Source organism: Phycodurus eques, chromosome 14 (genome assembly GCF_024500275.1).
Source record: "Phycodurus eques isolate BA_2022a chromosome 14, UOR_Pequ_1.1, whole genome shotgun sequence".
Lineage (NCBI taxonomy): Eukaryota > Metazoa > Chordata > Actinopteri > Syngnathiformes > Syngnathidae > Phycodurus > Phycodurus eques.
Window position 1 is genome coordinate 1725512 of NC_084538.1, and position 15856 is coordinate 1741367.

A 15856-nucleotide genomic window follows, 5' to 3' on the forward strand; every position below is an offset into this window, starting at 1 on the left:
AGTAGTACAGTACATTTTTTAAATACATTTAGTTGAATTAGACTTTTAAGTCCAACGGTGTAAACAGTTTGCGTTTCCACTGCCGTAGAAAGAAACGAATTCAGGAGTACAACACTATATTAATCACATTAATTTGATTGATTCATAACTAATATAAGACAGCGATCCGTCGGATAGTTTATAAAGGGTCGGCGTGTCTTCCAACTTTGTGTTGCAGGTTTGCAGTCTGGTCGATAAATACGTTCCAGCTGACATTTTGATCTTTGCTCGTAATCCCGCGGACGCCGCCGCCGTTTTAATGCAACAATCGATGAGCGTCTTAATCGCTCGCGCTCCAATTTGCTCGTCGCCATCGATCGGCACGGCCGCGTGCGTCCGTCAAATCCGTCAGCGAGGCGGCGGGTCTTTCCGAGCGGCCCGCTGACGCGATGGCGCGGCTGTCAAATGTTACCGCCTGGGGGACGCGAACGACCGCCCGTCACCTGCCGCTCAAAGAGAAGGGATTGAGCCCGGGAATATCGTATATATTGCTCTTGTAATATAACTACTTTTTTTTCTTTTTCTTTTAAATTGCTTGTTTCCTAAAAGAACTGACTATTGTAATATTACAATAATTGTTTTTGCATGATTATGACGTCACTCTTTAGAAAAAGTACTTTTCCCCAAACATACGATATGGATACATATTCTTAATTAAGATTACGACTGTTTTCTAAAACAAATGAAACGGAACGAAAATACGACCTTATTCTCATAATATAATTGTGTTTCTTGTACCGTATCAATACATATTCTTAATGAAGATCGCTACTCTTTTATCGAAAAAAAAATACAAAGTGTTCCTCCAAGAAATACGACTTCATTCTCTCGGTATAAGAATATTTTCATGGCATGACGGCGACATGACGGCGCCGTGAGGAACAATAATCACGCGTGTAATAAGTCCCACAAGAGTCCATTTTTCTCACTGACAGCTCATCCCGCGTGAAAACGCCACCTCAGCACCGGGAAAGCCCCGGGCTCCACCATACGCTTGGCACCAGGCCTTTATTTCCTTCTGTTCGCCAGCGCATATATTTGGACTACGCGTCACCGCGCAAAGCTAATCTCTCCGAACATCTCCTCCGTTTGAAAAGCCTCACGCGGCGCGTGGAAACAAACTAAAGCCATCCATCAACACGCCGGTTCTGGCGAGAGCGGGAAATTCCGGTTCCTCGTTCGGTTGGCATCTAGCGATACCCTCCTCCGCTCTGTGGCGACAGAAGAACATATACGGGACCATATTTCGATATGACGATTAGAGATAGACCGATATGTTTTTGGTTTTTTTCAGGGCTGATACCGATGATTAGTCGTCAAGGAGGCCCATAACCGATATTTGGAGCTGATATTTATTTGCAGTAAAAAGGAAAATACTGTTGTCAAAATGTACATCTATTTACATATATATATATATATATCCCTCCATCCATTTTCTTCAATGCTTTCTCCTCACGCGGGACGCGGGCTGCTGCAGCCTATCCCAGCTATCTTCGGGCGAGAGGCGGGGCACACCCTGAACCGGTCGCCAGCCCATCGCAGGGCACATGCACACAAACAACCATTCGCACTCATGGGCAATTTAGAGTCTTCAATCAACCGAGCGCGCATGTTTTTGGGGTGTCGGAGGAAAGCGGAGCGCGTGGAGAAAAGCCACCCGGGCGCGGGGAAAACATGCAAACGCCACACAGGCGAGGCCGGGATTTGAACCCCGGTCCCCAGAACTGTGAGGCGGATGTGCGAACCAGTCAAACGCCGTGCTGGCTAGATGTGTGTGTGTGTGTGTGTGTGTGTGTGCGTGCGTGCGTGTGTCAACTGAATGTGTGAACGTTTTTTTGTGTGTTTTTTTTAAACTTTCTCTTCAAGGTGCGCAGTTTTTGATCAGTGCTCCCCGCAGTCCAGCTGACATTTGATTTGATGCGAAAGCTCGCCAGCTGATACGTCTTTTTCGGAGGAAAAAAGGTTGTTGTTTTTCTTCTCTTCAGAATAATCCAACAATTTACAATCAACATACAAAAAACATGCTTCCTTGAGCTACAAATGTGTGATCAGAACGTTTTGAACATGAAAGGTACAATAGGACAATACATACATTTGTTTTCAAAATGCAAATCGATTCCCACAATGCAACGGCGTTTTGCTCACTGTAAAAGTATTTGATTTTGTATGCTTGTCATCACAAGCGTTCCATATTTAAGTGCGACGTGTCAGTCAGAAGACATTGCGTCCTACTGTATTCCCCGGATCGAGGCCGTCCAATTTCTCCTCTCTTGATATTTTCTTGATGTTTCGGAGAGTAAAAACAAGAAAATCTTACCATAACAAAGTGCACCACCAAGCAAAAAGCTCGTTTTTCTCTGAGCCTCGGGCAGAATTCTGATGTCGAACTTGGACTGATTGTCCTCCTCGTCTCTTTCTTCCTCGCGGCTCTTTTTTTTTTTTTTTTCAATTATGCAGACTCGAGCAGGGAATTAGAGTGGTAATCTGGTTCTAATCCCCAAACAAACACATCGATGACCTCCATTTCCAGCCCGGCTCTGCGCCGACGACTCCTTTCAGCTCCGCTGCTTTCCTTCGGCGGCGGAGCTCAGATGCACTTTCATTCTGCTTTTCTTTTTTTCTTTCATACTCGGAATTTGTTCCACCTGCTGCTGCTGCTGTGAGTGTTTCACATTCAAAGACACCTTTCATCGCAAAAAAAAATGTGTCAAAAGCTCTCAATGACTGTTTATAAACAAATTGCTGCAATGATTTTTGCAGTAGGAATGCAGCCCTATGGGGGGCACACGCCAGTCCAAACCGTAGGCCGGTCCCAAGCCCGGATAAATGCAGAGGGTTGCGTCAGGAAGGGCATCCGGCTTAAAACCTTGCCAAACAAATATGAGCGTTCATCCGAAGAATACCATACCATACCGGATCGGTCGTGGCCCGGGTTAACAACGTCCGCCGCCGTCAACCTGCGGGGCGCCGTTGGAAATTCAGCTACGTAGGGGCGAAGTCGAAGAGGCGGAAAGCGGGTTCTTCGGCAGAAAGAGAAGAGGAAAGCAAAGAGCCTAGAACTGAATGGGGGGACTTTGAATGTTGGGACTATGACAGGAAAATCTCGGGAGTCGGTTGACATGATGATTAGGAGGGAGGTTGATATATTGTGTGTCCAGGAGAGCAGGTGGAACGGCAGTAAGGCTGGAAGTTTAGGGGCAGGGTTTAAATGATTTGACCATGGTGTAGAAGGGAAGAGAAATGGAGTCGGGGGTTATTTTAAAAGAAGAGTTGCCTAAGAATGTCTTGGAGGTGAAAAGAATATCAGATGGAGTGATGAGGCTGAAACTTGAACTTGAGGGTGTTATGTGGAATGTGGTTTGTGGCTATGCCCCACAGGTAGGATGTGACCTGGAGGTGAAAGAGAAATTCTGGAAGGAGCTAGACCAAGTAGTTCTGAGCATCCCAGACAGAGAGAGAGTCGTGATTGGTCCAGATTGTAATGGACATGTTGGTGAAGGAAACAGGGGTGATGAAGAAGTGATGGGTAAGTACGGCATCCAGGAAAGGAACTCGGAGGGACGTTGCAAAAAGGATGCAAATGGCTGGAGTGAACACGGAGGTAGAAGCACGCAGGTGGATTACATCTTGTGCAGACGATGTCATCTGAAGGAGGTTACCGACTCTAAGGTAGTGGTAGAGGAGAGTGTGGCTAGACAGCATAGGATTGGGGTTGAGGAAGAGGACTCTGGTGGAAGATTAGGAAGACAAAGACAGAGCAGAGAACCACGTGGTGGAAGTTGAGACAGGACGAGCGTTGTGCAGCTTTTCGGGAAGAGGTGAGACAGGCTCTCGGCGGACGGGAGGAGCTTCCAGAAGACTGGACCGCTGCAGCCAAGGTGATCAGAGAGGCAGGCAGGAGAGCACTTGGTGTATCTTCTGGCAGGAAAGGAGAGAAGGAGACTTGGTGGTGGAACCTCACAGGACAGGGAAAAAGGTGAGCAAAGACGAAGTGGGACACTGAGAGGACCGAGGAGAGGCGAAAGGAATACATTGAGATGCGACACAGGGCGAAGGCAGAGGTGGCAAAGGCCAAACAAGAGGCATAGGATGGCATGTACGGCAGGTTGGACACTAAAGAAGGAGAAAAAGGATCTATACAGGCTGGCCAGACAGAGGGATAGAGACGGGAAGGATGTGCAGCAGGTTAGGGTGATTAAGGATAGAGATGGAAATATGTTGATGGTGCCAGTAGTTGCTGGACAGATGGAAAGAATACTTTGAGGAGTTGATGAATGAGGAAAATGAGAGTAGAAGAGGCAAGTGTGGTGGACCGGGAACTGGCAATGATTAGTAAAGGGGGAAGTTAGAAAGGCATTAAAGAGGATGAAAAATGGAAAGGCAGTTGGTCCTGATGACATTCCTGTGGAGGTATGGAAGCATCGAGGCATCGAGCATCGCTGTGGAGTTTTTGACCAGCTTGTTCAATTGAATTCTAGCGCGTGAGAAGATCCCTGAGGAATGGAGGAAAAGTGTACTGGTGCCCATTTTTAAGAACAAGGGTGATGTGCAGAGCTGTGGCAACTAGAGAGGAATAAAGTGGATGAGCCACACAATGAAGATATGGGAAAGAGTCGTGGAGGCTAGACTCAGGACAGAAGTGAGGATTTGCGAGCAACAGTATGGTTTCATGCCTAAAAAGAGTACCACAGAGGCATTATTCGCCTTGAGGATGTTGATGGAGAAGTTCAGAGAAGGTCAGAAGGAGCTACATTGTGTCTTTGTAGATCTAAAGAAAGCCGATGACAGAGTACCCAGAGAGGAACTGCGGTACTGCGTGCGGAAGTCTGGAGTGGCAGAGAAGTATGTTAGAATAATACGGGACATATACGAGGGCAGCAGAACAGCGGTGAGGTGTGCTGTAGGTGTGACAGGCGAATGGAAGGTGGAGGTGGGACTGCATCAGGGATCGGCCCTGAGCCCCTTCCTGTTTGCAGTGGTGATGGATAGGCTGACAGATGAGGTTAGACTGGAATCCCCGTGGACCGCGATGTTTGCAGATGACATTGTGATCTGCAGTGAAAGCAGGAATCAGCTGGAGGAACAGTTAGAAAAATGGAGGCATGCACTGGAAAGAAGAGGAATGAAGATTAGCCGAAGTAAGACAGAATATAAGTGCATGAATGAGGCGACAGGGAGACGAGATAGCGAGGGCGGAGGACTTGAAATACTTGGGGTCAACCGTCAAGAGCGACTTTTTTACAAATTAAAAAATCTTTTTCATCTCTCTCCGAAATAAATTCTCTCGTAAGATGATGCTTTTGTGTTTATTTTTCCTTTCTTCAGTGTGTCACTATCATCAAACTAAACTAAATATGAATACATTTTGATTGTAAACATGTTACGAAATTGTCAGAGCATGAAGTGGAGACGATCTAATGAGACAAATAAAATATAATATAAATATATATATATATATATATATATATATATATATATATATTTGCCAAGCTCATTAAAATGTCGAGCTCATTAAAAGTCACTCAAAGCGCGATGACGCGAGGAAGCCGAAGGTGAGCGCGCACGTCCGGGGACCACGTGTCGTCTCGTTCACGTTTCATCGACAGTTTGTGGCTTCAAAAGGGGAAATCAGGGCCGCTCGGGTCTCGGGAATGACCCTTGACCTTTAATGGGTCACAGCTGACACACAGGCAAATATTTCATCGCTTGAAAGCAAAGCACGGCGGAGGTCATTTTAGGAGTGTGACGCATTGCTGACGAGCAGGAGGCCGTCCGGATGAGCTAACGAGATAACGAGGTCTGACGTGCGCGGCGATGCTGATGCGCCGCTCGCAGACAACACGCTGACAAGCTGCGGCGTCGCCGTCACGTGACTGTGACAAGATTCATGACGGCGCAAAACTTGGCCACGGGGTCATTCTGGGCATTTGCAGGAGTCCTTCAAAGAAAAACTCTTCCATGAGATTTTGTCCAATTGCTAGCAAACTTGAAGCACATATACTCGACAGGTGGATGGCATGAAATTGCAAAGCGTTTGAGGCTTCTTCACTGCATGGGGGTGAACCATAGGGGGGGGGGTCGAAGATGAGTAAACTTCAGATCGTTTGAAAATCCAGCACCCGAAGCCAGTTTGACTTAGCAACATGAAATGTGGGAGCCATGTCTATCATGACGAGAGCCACAAAAAAGTCTCGAGAAGCCGCACCGGAAAAGACGTACAAAGTCAGATGTTTTCTTCTGAAGCGAACATTTTGGCTCAATAGTGCCCGCAAGAATTAAACCAAAAATTCAGCCCCCAAAGCCAGTTTGACTGAGCAACATGAAATTTGGTAGGGATGTCTAACATGAGTAGAGCCACACCAAAAAAAAAATCTATAAAAAGCCATGCCTGAATCCACACAGAAAGTCTGCCATTTTGATTTGAAGCAGTCATTTTGGCTCTGCAGCTCCTCCCAGGATTCTGTTTTTTTTAAATTCAGCCCCAGAATCCAGTTTGACTTCGCCACATGAAATTTGGTCGACAAGTCTTTCATGAGTACGCCCACAAAAAAGGCTCAAGGAGCCACGCGCAAAAGCACACAGTCGGTCAGCCATTTTGTTTTCAAGCAGTCCTTTTTGCTCTAGTTAGCGCCACAATTTCTTTTTAAATTCATCCCTGAATGCGAGTTTCATTTAGCAACATGAAATTTAGCAGACATGAAAAGTATCAAGCAGCCACGCCTGAAAATGCACATTGCGTCAGGCATTTTCTCTTGAAGCGGCGATATTGCAGCCATTTTCAGGAGAGTTTCACAAACACCAGATTGTGTCTGATCGCCTCCAACAGCTCAGAAAACCCACAAGCCCTCGAAGACGCGCCACGTGCAGTACGAGCCCAATAACAAGCCATCGCTCGCATAATGCGACGTCAAGCCGCGTGTCAGGGGTTAAAAACGTACTCGACGAGCAGCCGGCGGCCCGGAGACTTGACCTTCTTTTTCTGCCGCCTTGCGGCAACAGCAACGTGGGCGCGAGAGGCGAGTGGGCGGCCACCGGTTCAGCTTGCCCAGCTCCAATTAAGACTCGTGTCCTTTCAGCACTAAACTGCAGCCCACAAAAGCCTCTCTCTTTTTTGTTTGGGTGGGGGGGGACTATTGCCACGAGGAAAACATTACATCCTTTTATGCGTTGTTTACCGTACGGCAGGGATTCCCAATCTGTGGGGTGCGGAAAGTGCAATGGCGGTCTTGTGTAACAATTCCGTGTTTACATTGTGTTTTTTTTTTTTCTCTCTTTCGATGATAAAACAATAAACATTGAAATCAAAACCAGGTATTCTCAAACTGTGGGATGCACGAGCTCCCGCCAGGAGCTGCGCGAAACCAACAGTGTAATGGCCGCTTTGTACAATAATTACACTTTTACAGTTTTTTCCCCCCAAATACAACAATACAATTGACTCCAGGAACTCCCAAACCGGCGCGAGTGCAACCATTACGGCGCGCGAGATTAAAAGTGTCATGGCGGGCTGGTATAATTACACATTTACATTGTTTTTCCCAAAATGGATTTTTTTTTTTCAATAAAACAGGGAATCCCAAATTGTATAACAGTTACATATTTACAATGTGGTTTCCACCCAGTAATTCATTTTCAATAAAACGATAACATTTAAAATAGGGACCCCTCGTGAGATATACATTTACATTTACATTGTGTGAACAACACTGGCAAATTTGAATGAATTATTAAATACAAAAAGACTGTAAAAAAATTTTTGAAAAATCAAGATGTCTCAGCTCTCAACCGCTCAAAAAAGGATGCTACTCCGCCTAGCATCTTTCTTCTGCTCACACAGAGCTCGGTGTTTGAACCGTAAAAATATATCCGCTTAAAGCCTCCGGTGGCTGGCATATATCCCACCGGGTGCTCGCGGGTATTGTCATTGCCGCGACAACGAGGCGCTCGAAAGCCGCCGCGCCAGTGTGAAGCACCGGTTCACACAGCGGCTGACAGGTCGGACTTTTTAAAAACAAAATCCCCCCTCGCTTTCCGTCTTTCTCTGCGTGACGTGCACACACACCTGGCGGGCAACGAGGCGGCCACGTCAGCTGAGGTTTTGTATTTTCGGGGTGTACGCATTGTTTTCGGCAATCAATTTGTCTACAAAGATCCACAATGTATTTGGATCTCAGAATTCACTTGACGTACTTTTCGAACATGACGCTTTCCAATGGTGAATGGACTGCACTTATGTCGCGCTTTATCTACACTATCACAGTGCCCCAAGCGCTTTCCCAAACCTCACATTCACCAAATCACACATACATTCATTCATACACCAATCGGCGAGAGTTGAGTGTATTGCCCAAGGACGCTTCGACATGCGGAGCCGGGATTCGAACCGCTACCCTCGGGTCGCTGGACGAGCCGCTCTACCTACGGAGCAACAGCCGCCCCGGTTTTTAGGATAACAGTTTTTAGAGTGTGTAAAGGGGGGCTGGGGGTGCGCTTGTGTTGGTAGGCCTACGTGTGTATCTCCGGGCTCTGTGTGCTTAACATGAAATAATAAACAAGCTAAATAAAATATCAGTGAAGTCACCCTGGGCCGGGACGGGTGGAGAAAAAGAAATGCAACATGTGCGAGGCGGTTGAATTTGTAAGTCAGTAATTATTCATCGCCGCGGAGAGACCGCGGAGAAACCTCTTGAAACATGAAGTTTTTTTTGGATTTTTTTAGGGCTTTAAACTACCCCCAAAACATCTGCGCTTTAATCCTGCATGACCGCGCATATTAGCATTCTACCGTGGGCTTCCGAGGTGCGAGTGTGTGGGTGCGTGAATTCTGGAAGCTTTTTGCAGACCGTGCACCCCGCCCCGTGCGTTCCGTGCGCCGCTGAGCGCCTGAGTGCTGACAGCTCGTCGTCCATCTCGGGCGCTTCGACTCAATGTTCGGCCGCGTCCGTCACACATCGGACACTTGTGGACTGCGCAAAAACAGCGAGTCACCCTCGCTTTCACTCTTGCCAAACCACATTCCGGCTCTGGAATCATGGAAAGAAAAAGAAAAAAAAGCAATGACGTCGCGACGACAGGGAATTGCCATTGGCATTTTTCTCTTCTCCTGGTGGTTCATCGTTTGTATCACATTTCATAGCAAAACCATCGCTAAACGGTTTCAAACGCATTCACCGAACAAATATGAGGCTCACCCAGAATAGGCGTGCTATTATTTTTCGTTATTCTCAGCTCAAAGATGCCATTTTTTCCTTTGATGTTTTGTTGATGCAAATGTGTATTTTCCTATTAGAATTAGCATCTCGTTCATTTTTGTCATTTTTAACCCACTTAATAGCAGCGCCATCGCTAAACGGATTCCGGAGCAATCAAAGAACAAATGTGCGTTTCAATCAGGGCATGCGTACTATTGGTTTTCGTTTTTTCTCAGCTCACAAAGGCCTCTTTTTTTTTTTTTTCTTTTGATGTTTCGGTGAGCGAGAGCAGCTTCGGTTTCCTGTTCCTATTCGATGTCCTCATTTGTAACGTATTAAATAGCAGCACCATCGCTAAACACATTCCAACACAATAAAAGAACACAATGTTTGGCTCACTCATGGTTTCCATTTTTCTGAACTCAAACTTCTGAACTTTTCTCAATGTCTGTACTAGAGCGGCTCCAATTACCGGAGACAAATTCCTTGTGTGTTTTTTGGACATACTTGGCAAATAAAGATGATTCTGATTCTGAAACGCGTTGATGAAGGCAGCAGAAGCACATCATCTGCAGAAAGCGTTTCGGCTGCACTCGCAATCACCCAAACAATATTGTTCATGTTGCCGCATTTTTTGATGTCGCGCTCGCAGCCCCCGACAACATTCCGACAACATCAAAGAGCAAAATGTTCACTCAATTTTGACATACAACAAACAATGCAACGTCTTGACTTTTCTCGCTGACATTACAGAACGCCTAGCCACGTGTGACGTAAAGCATTTCTTTTTCTGGTTATTATTCATATTAATTTGCTTAGTTTAATCTCAATAGCAGCAGCAACGCTAAATGGATTCAAACGCAATCACACAACAAAATGTATTGCTTAATCAGAACATGTTTGCTAGTGGTTTTTGTTTTTCTCTCTTCCAACTCAAATTTTCGGCCTTTGATGTTTGTTCCGTTTCAGGTTGTTTTTCAAGCAACTACCCGATTTCGTTGTAGCGGTGCCATCGCCAATGCAACCAAAGAACAAAATGTGGCTCAATCAGGACACGTGTGCTATTTGTTTTTGTTTTTTTTGTTTGTCACTTCAAACACACAAAAATTCTTTGATGTTTTGGCGCCACGGGCATGTGCCCCGAATTGAATGTGTCATATTCGGAGTCATATGCCACCCTAAAAATGATTTGCCGCTGCATTGTTTTCCTCCCGTCAGACACAAATGTAATGACGCCGCATACAAAGCGATAATTTTGCAGTGGTACAGTAAACGTGTGTATAATTCCGTTCGGCTCCTCCACCGGGCGGGCAACTACCACATCAAGGGCACATTGCCGCCGCCTTTATCGTGCGTGCTTGTAAAGTGAGCTCGCAGCCTACCCGGGCGTCCGCCATGGGGAGAAAAGAGGACGCGCGGGTAGCTGCTCAGCACGCACCTCGGCGGCGGCGGGATTTATCGACGGCGGAGGACGTGCGAGCAGGAGGCCGGGTCGAGCGCACGTCCTCCCCCGGGCCGCCGGCTCTCGTGAGGGGTTCCGCTTCAATTGCGCCGGTGAATCACAATAATTGCTCCGGCGTTGCCTTGAGAGGCGGGCGTACCGGGAAAAGGCCTCGGGTCGAACGGTTTGCATTCGAAGTGCGGCGACCGTGAGTAGATGTCGACCAGGATGACGACGGGAATGCCAAAGACCAAAAACCTTGCGATTGCGCTCGGATCTCTTAACGACTGCTGGGAATATATTGTTATGTACTGTATATCCTAATTAAAGATGCCTTCACAAACACGCTACAAGGACAAATGTATGCTTCCGGTTCTTATTATTAGTGGTATTTCTTTTTGCGCTTAATAGCAGCGCCGTCGATAAACAAATTTCAACTGAAGTGAGGACAAAATGTTCGGTTGGTTTTGGAAGGGTGAGCTGTTACTTTTCAACGCCACCGTGGACAAAAAGGGATGCTCGTGAGTGCCGTGGATGCCCGGCGAGATCTTTAAATCGTCCAAAACGTTTGCCACGGCAGTCAAGGTACGGATGAGAAACCGAGTCACCAGAGTAAAACTCAGCGCGCACAACCAAACCTGATCGTATGTGTTAGCCCATAACACAACTCGGAAGTGCTGCGTAGTGTGGCGGGAAGCATACGTTTTCTCACATTTGCTGCCTACAACTCTTCTAAAGCTAAGTGTTTAAATTTCCAATACTTAATTTTGAATGTGTGTGTGTGTGTGTGTGTGAGATGGAGAGAGAGAGAGAGAGAGAGAGAGAGAGAGAGAGAGAGAGAGAGAGAGAGAGCGAAAGCAAGCGAGCATGTGCACAAGTGCACTGTGCAGTGTGTATGTGAATAACATACTCTTTAGCATGTTTTGGTAGCAGAAACTTCACATTTGCCCCCCGCGCTGACGCCGACTCTAGAGCAGGGTCCAGACAGGACAGTTTTATACGACTCTTCCAGGGGTACAAACTTGCTCCAAAGCTACATGCATCCACGTTTCCCCCATAATAAGCCGTAACAGATGCGAGGGACCCCATCCGAACCTGGCGGACCGGGAGGGATCGTAATGGCGACCGTGGTAAACGTGGGCGGAAACGTAGTGCGCCTTTGAGCCGCCTTTGAACTAGCTAGCCGTCACGACCTCCCACGGTCCGTCGCGGATACCGAGACCATAAGAAAACCTAGAAAGACTTGAATACAGAGCAAAAAGAATAGCCGAAATCCCATAGCGCACTTCATCTCGGCAGGCGAGCGGCGCTGCCGTGGCCCCCGGGAATGGAACGAGTAAACGTAGCCCAATCAGGTTGCTCTGATGTCATCGCGAGATTGGATTAAACTGCATTATCAGCTCCTCATCCCAGCATTCACATACAACGACTTTATTTCTTTCTGGCATTATTGTTTAGACATTTAATAACAGCACAGTCACTTCGCAGAGTCCAAACCAATTAAAGGGGAAAATGTGCAGCTTGTTTGGGAACATTTGCTTATTCTTTGTCATTTCTGAAATACTGGAAGATGGTGCAATTATGCATGTAATAGCAGACACGTCACTAAACGGATTCTGACTCGTTCAGGAATGGTGTGCTATTACTTTTCCAAGCCCAAACAATTGTCGTTTCCGAAATAGCTGCAAGGAGATCAACAAACAATCATTATTCCGACTGTTGGCCTTGTTTCTCCCCGGCGGGAAAATCCCTTCACATGGACATCCACTCACGTTGGGAGTCCACTCAGGGACGTTCGTCTAATCTTTGCCATCTAATTGAACCAGAGAGGGCAGTTGAACTGTGACATCATATACGGATAGGTGGAACCCCATGGGGGAAGCCAGCCGCACGAAATGGGGACTTACGGGGGTGGCGGTGAGTTCACTTGATCCGTAAAGATGAGCGTACAGGCCACCGCGGCGGTTTCACTTTGATGCTAACTCCCTGTGAAAGGTAATCACCTGGGAAAAGGTTCCAATTATCTCCGGGGAGCACAGACGGCTCCACACTTCGATTCCCACTTTAATGGGCTGACCTGCATCCGGAACTTCATTGATGAATGCTGAGACGATGTATTAGCATGCTATCTGAAGATTGCGATGATATACTGTGAGGTATTAACCAGTGTTATCCTAGATTTTTTTTTTCCATCTCAACATCGCAGCATTAGTATATACGTATCATTTCTACATTTTCTTCTCCTGGTCTTTTTTTTCTTCTTTTTTTTTTACATGGTTAACATCAAATATCTAGACAACAAATACAGACCATCATCTCAGCATTCGCATAGTTACTTATGACTCTCATTTCTACCACTTATTCTCCAGGTTATTTGTTTTAAAATGTGTACGTTTAAGTACTTAAAAACTTTTTTAGGCCAACAAATAACTAGCTAGCTAACAATTAACAACTAAAAAAATCTAATTAACAGCTAATAACTTACATCAATATAACTGCTAATAATAAACAACAATTAACATCTGGCTTTCAACTAAAAACTAACATCTAGCGAACAACTAACGTCTCCCTAACAACTAATAGCTAACATCTTGCGAACAACAAACTTCTCGCTAACAACTAATAACTAATGTCTTGCTAACATCCAACAACTAATAACTAGCGTGCAAGTAACTACTGTCTCGCTAACAATTAAAACTAACCACAAATGTCCAGCTAAAAACTACTGTAGTTAACAGCTAATAAATGTCAAACTACCACCTAGCTAGCAATGTTCGCATACAGACTGTTAGGATGTTAGCATAAGTCTAAATCTCAGTAGGCCTTAGCACCATGCGCATATCCATCGACGCAGGAGCTGATTAATGTTTAGCGCCGTCCACACTGGGTTGTTGTCTTTTACTGTGCTGTCAATCAAAGCGGGGACATGTTGACTAGGGGCCAAAGGAAACAGCATACAGAAGGAAAATGTCGAGGAGCTACTCAGAGTTACATAAATACAGAAACGGCTTCTGTGCAGTAAACAGACTTTATTTGCCTCTTATCAATATGATCATCATATGGCCCGCGACAACAACGCTGCCATATTTTTAACGAGCAGCGCAGCTGTTGGGACAAACGTGGCGCGTACGCTGTGTTTTTCCACTCAGTGCTTGATTTGATTGGAATCGAAACGTGATCATGTGACCTCAAGTCAAGCAGATGGAGCGTGTGGCGATTAGCTACAGAGTTCTTGAACGTAAAAAAATAAAAAACAAGCAGGAAAAACGTCAGATTGAAATGCCGACGAGAAGATGATGATTTGGCAATCTTCAGACAGGATGCATGGACCGAAATACGAATATGGTGACATATACGACCGTCTTATTTCTCACTGAATGGTATTGATACGTGTAGGAATTTACATCTCCACCATTGAGGTTATTGCGATACGCGACTTGATGCACTGCCGACGATACGATAACAAATCTACAGCAGATGAGAAACAATTCGCTCTAATTACAATTCACTCCAATAGCTAACGAGTAACATCTACCTAACAACTAACATCAAGCTAACAACTAACAAATACGTAGCGATACGATTCACAATAATTACAATTCACTTTAACAAATCTAGCTAACTACTAACATCGAGCTAACAGCTAACGAGAAATATATAGCGATACTTTAATTATGATTTATTCTAATTGTAATTCACGGCAATTGCAATCTTTTAACAACCAATGAAAAGGTACTGATACCAGTATCCATTTTTCGCCTCAGATACAAAATGGATGCCAGCTCCTTCATCACAGCTGCACTTTATAGAAGAAGACGATGGGAAAAGATGCAAGAGAAGCTGTGTGCTCCCGCGGCTATTTGTGGGATGAGACCCGATGATACCCGATGATACATGTTTTCCTGACAAATCATTTAGTGTGCACAACATTGCCTGGTACAGTACGTCAAAGATGATGGGGACGCTTCTTTCCTCCTCAGTGGAAGCGTAATGGAAAGGAAAAGAAAGAAAAATGTTTCCCTGCGGTGACACTAAACTAAACTAAACACTGCGATGAGACATGAAAGCTGGCCGTGAATCACGTCAGCGTCCTTTCACAACGATCATTATTTTGAAGAGCGCTCGTGATTGGATCAAAACCGACGCAGCCTAACAATAAACAATACAAACACAAACAACGAAAAACCCTCAAACGTTCAGTAGGAAATTATATGAAAATAAAAACAAACATGGGTAAAATAACAATGTCCCGCTAAAAACAAAGTATCAAACAACTTATGTATAGCTAATAAGTATTTACGAGCTAACAACTAATGTATAGTTAAGAAATACCTAACGTGTATCTTACAACTAACGATGACGATCAAGCTAACAACTCACGTCGAGCAAACAACTGACTTCCAACTTATATCTAGCTACAGTATAAATTAACAAGTATCTTACAACTAATGTATATCCATCCATCCATTCTCTGAGCCGCTTCTCCTCACGCGGGTCGCGGGCGTGCTGGCGCCTATCCCAGTACAACCTGAACTGGTTGCCAGCCAATCGCAGGGCACATACAGACAAACAACCATTTGCACTCACATTCACACCTACGGGCAATTTAGAGTTGTCAATTCACCTACCACGCATGTTTTGGGGATGTGGGAGGAAACCGGAGTGCCCGGAGAAAACCCACGCAGGCACGGGGAGAACATGCAAACTCCACACAGGCGGGGCCGGGGATTGAACCCCGGACCTTGGAACTGTGAGGCAGACGCTCTAACCGGTCGTCCACCGTGCCGCCCTGATGTACATTTAAAATCTAATTTCTAACTAACAACATCCTGCTAAACACTGTGTAAAGCCCATCTAACAACTACCAACAAACATCTAGCTGACAATTAACTACAAACATATAGCAAACAAGTAAATGTTTAACTAACAAGTGTAGCTAAAACTAGCATCTCGCTACAACCAACCACAGTTTAACCCAGTGATTCCCAACCAGTGTGCCGCGGCACATTAGTGTGCCACGAGAGCGCTTCTTGTGTGCCGTGGGAAATGATCAAATTTCACTTAATTGGTCAATATGTTATTTATTTATTTATTAATTATTATAAAACTTAAATGATTTTAGCAAATGGCTGCAATATAAAAAAGAGTGAAAATTTCAAGGCGGTCTGAATACTTTCTGTACCCA

The 15856-nt window shown here is 45.4% G+C and overlaps 1 protein-coding gene across 1 annotated transcript in view; it reads right to left on the reverse strand.

Annotated features, from left to right (window-relative positions):
* gfra4a (GDNF family receptor alpha 4a) overlaps nt 1–15856 on the reverse strand; it is a 66779-nt gene that overhangs the window by 32031 nt on the left and 18892 nt on the right. The window lies entirely within an intron of this gene.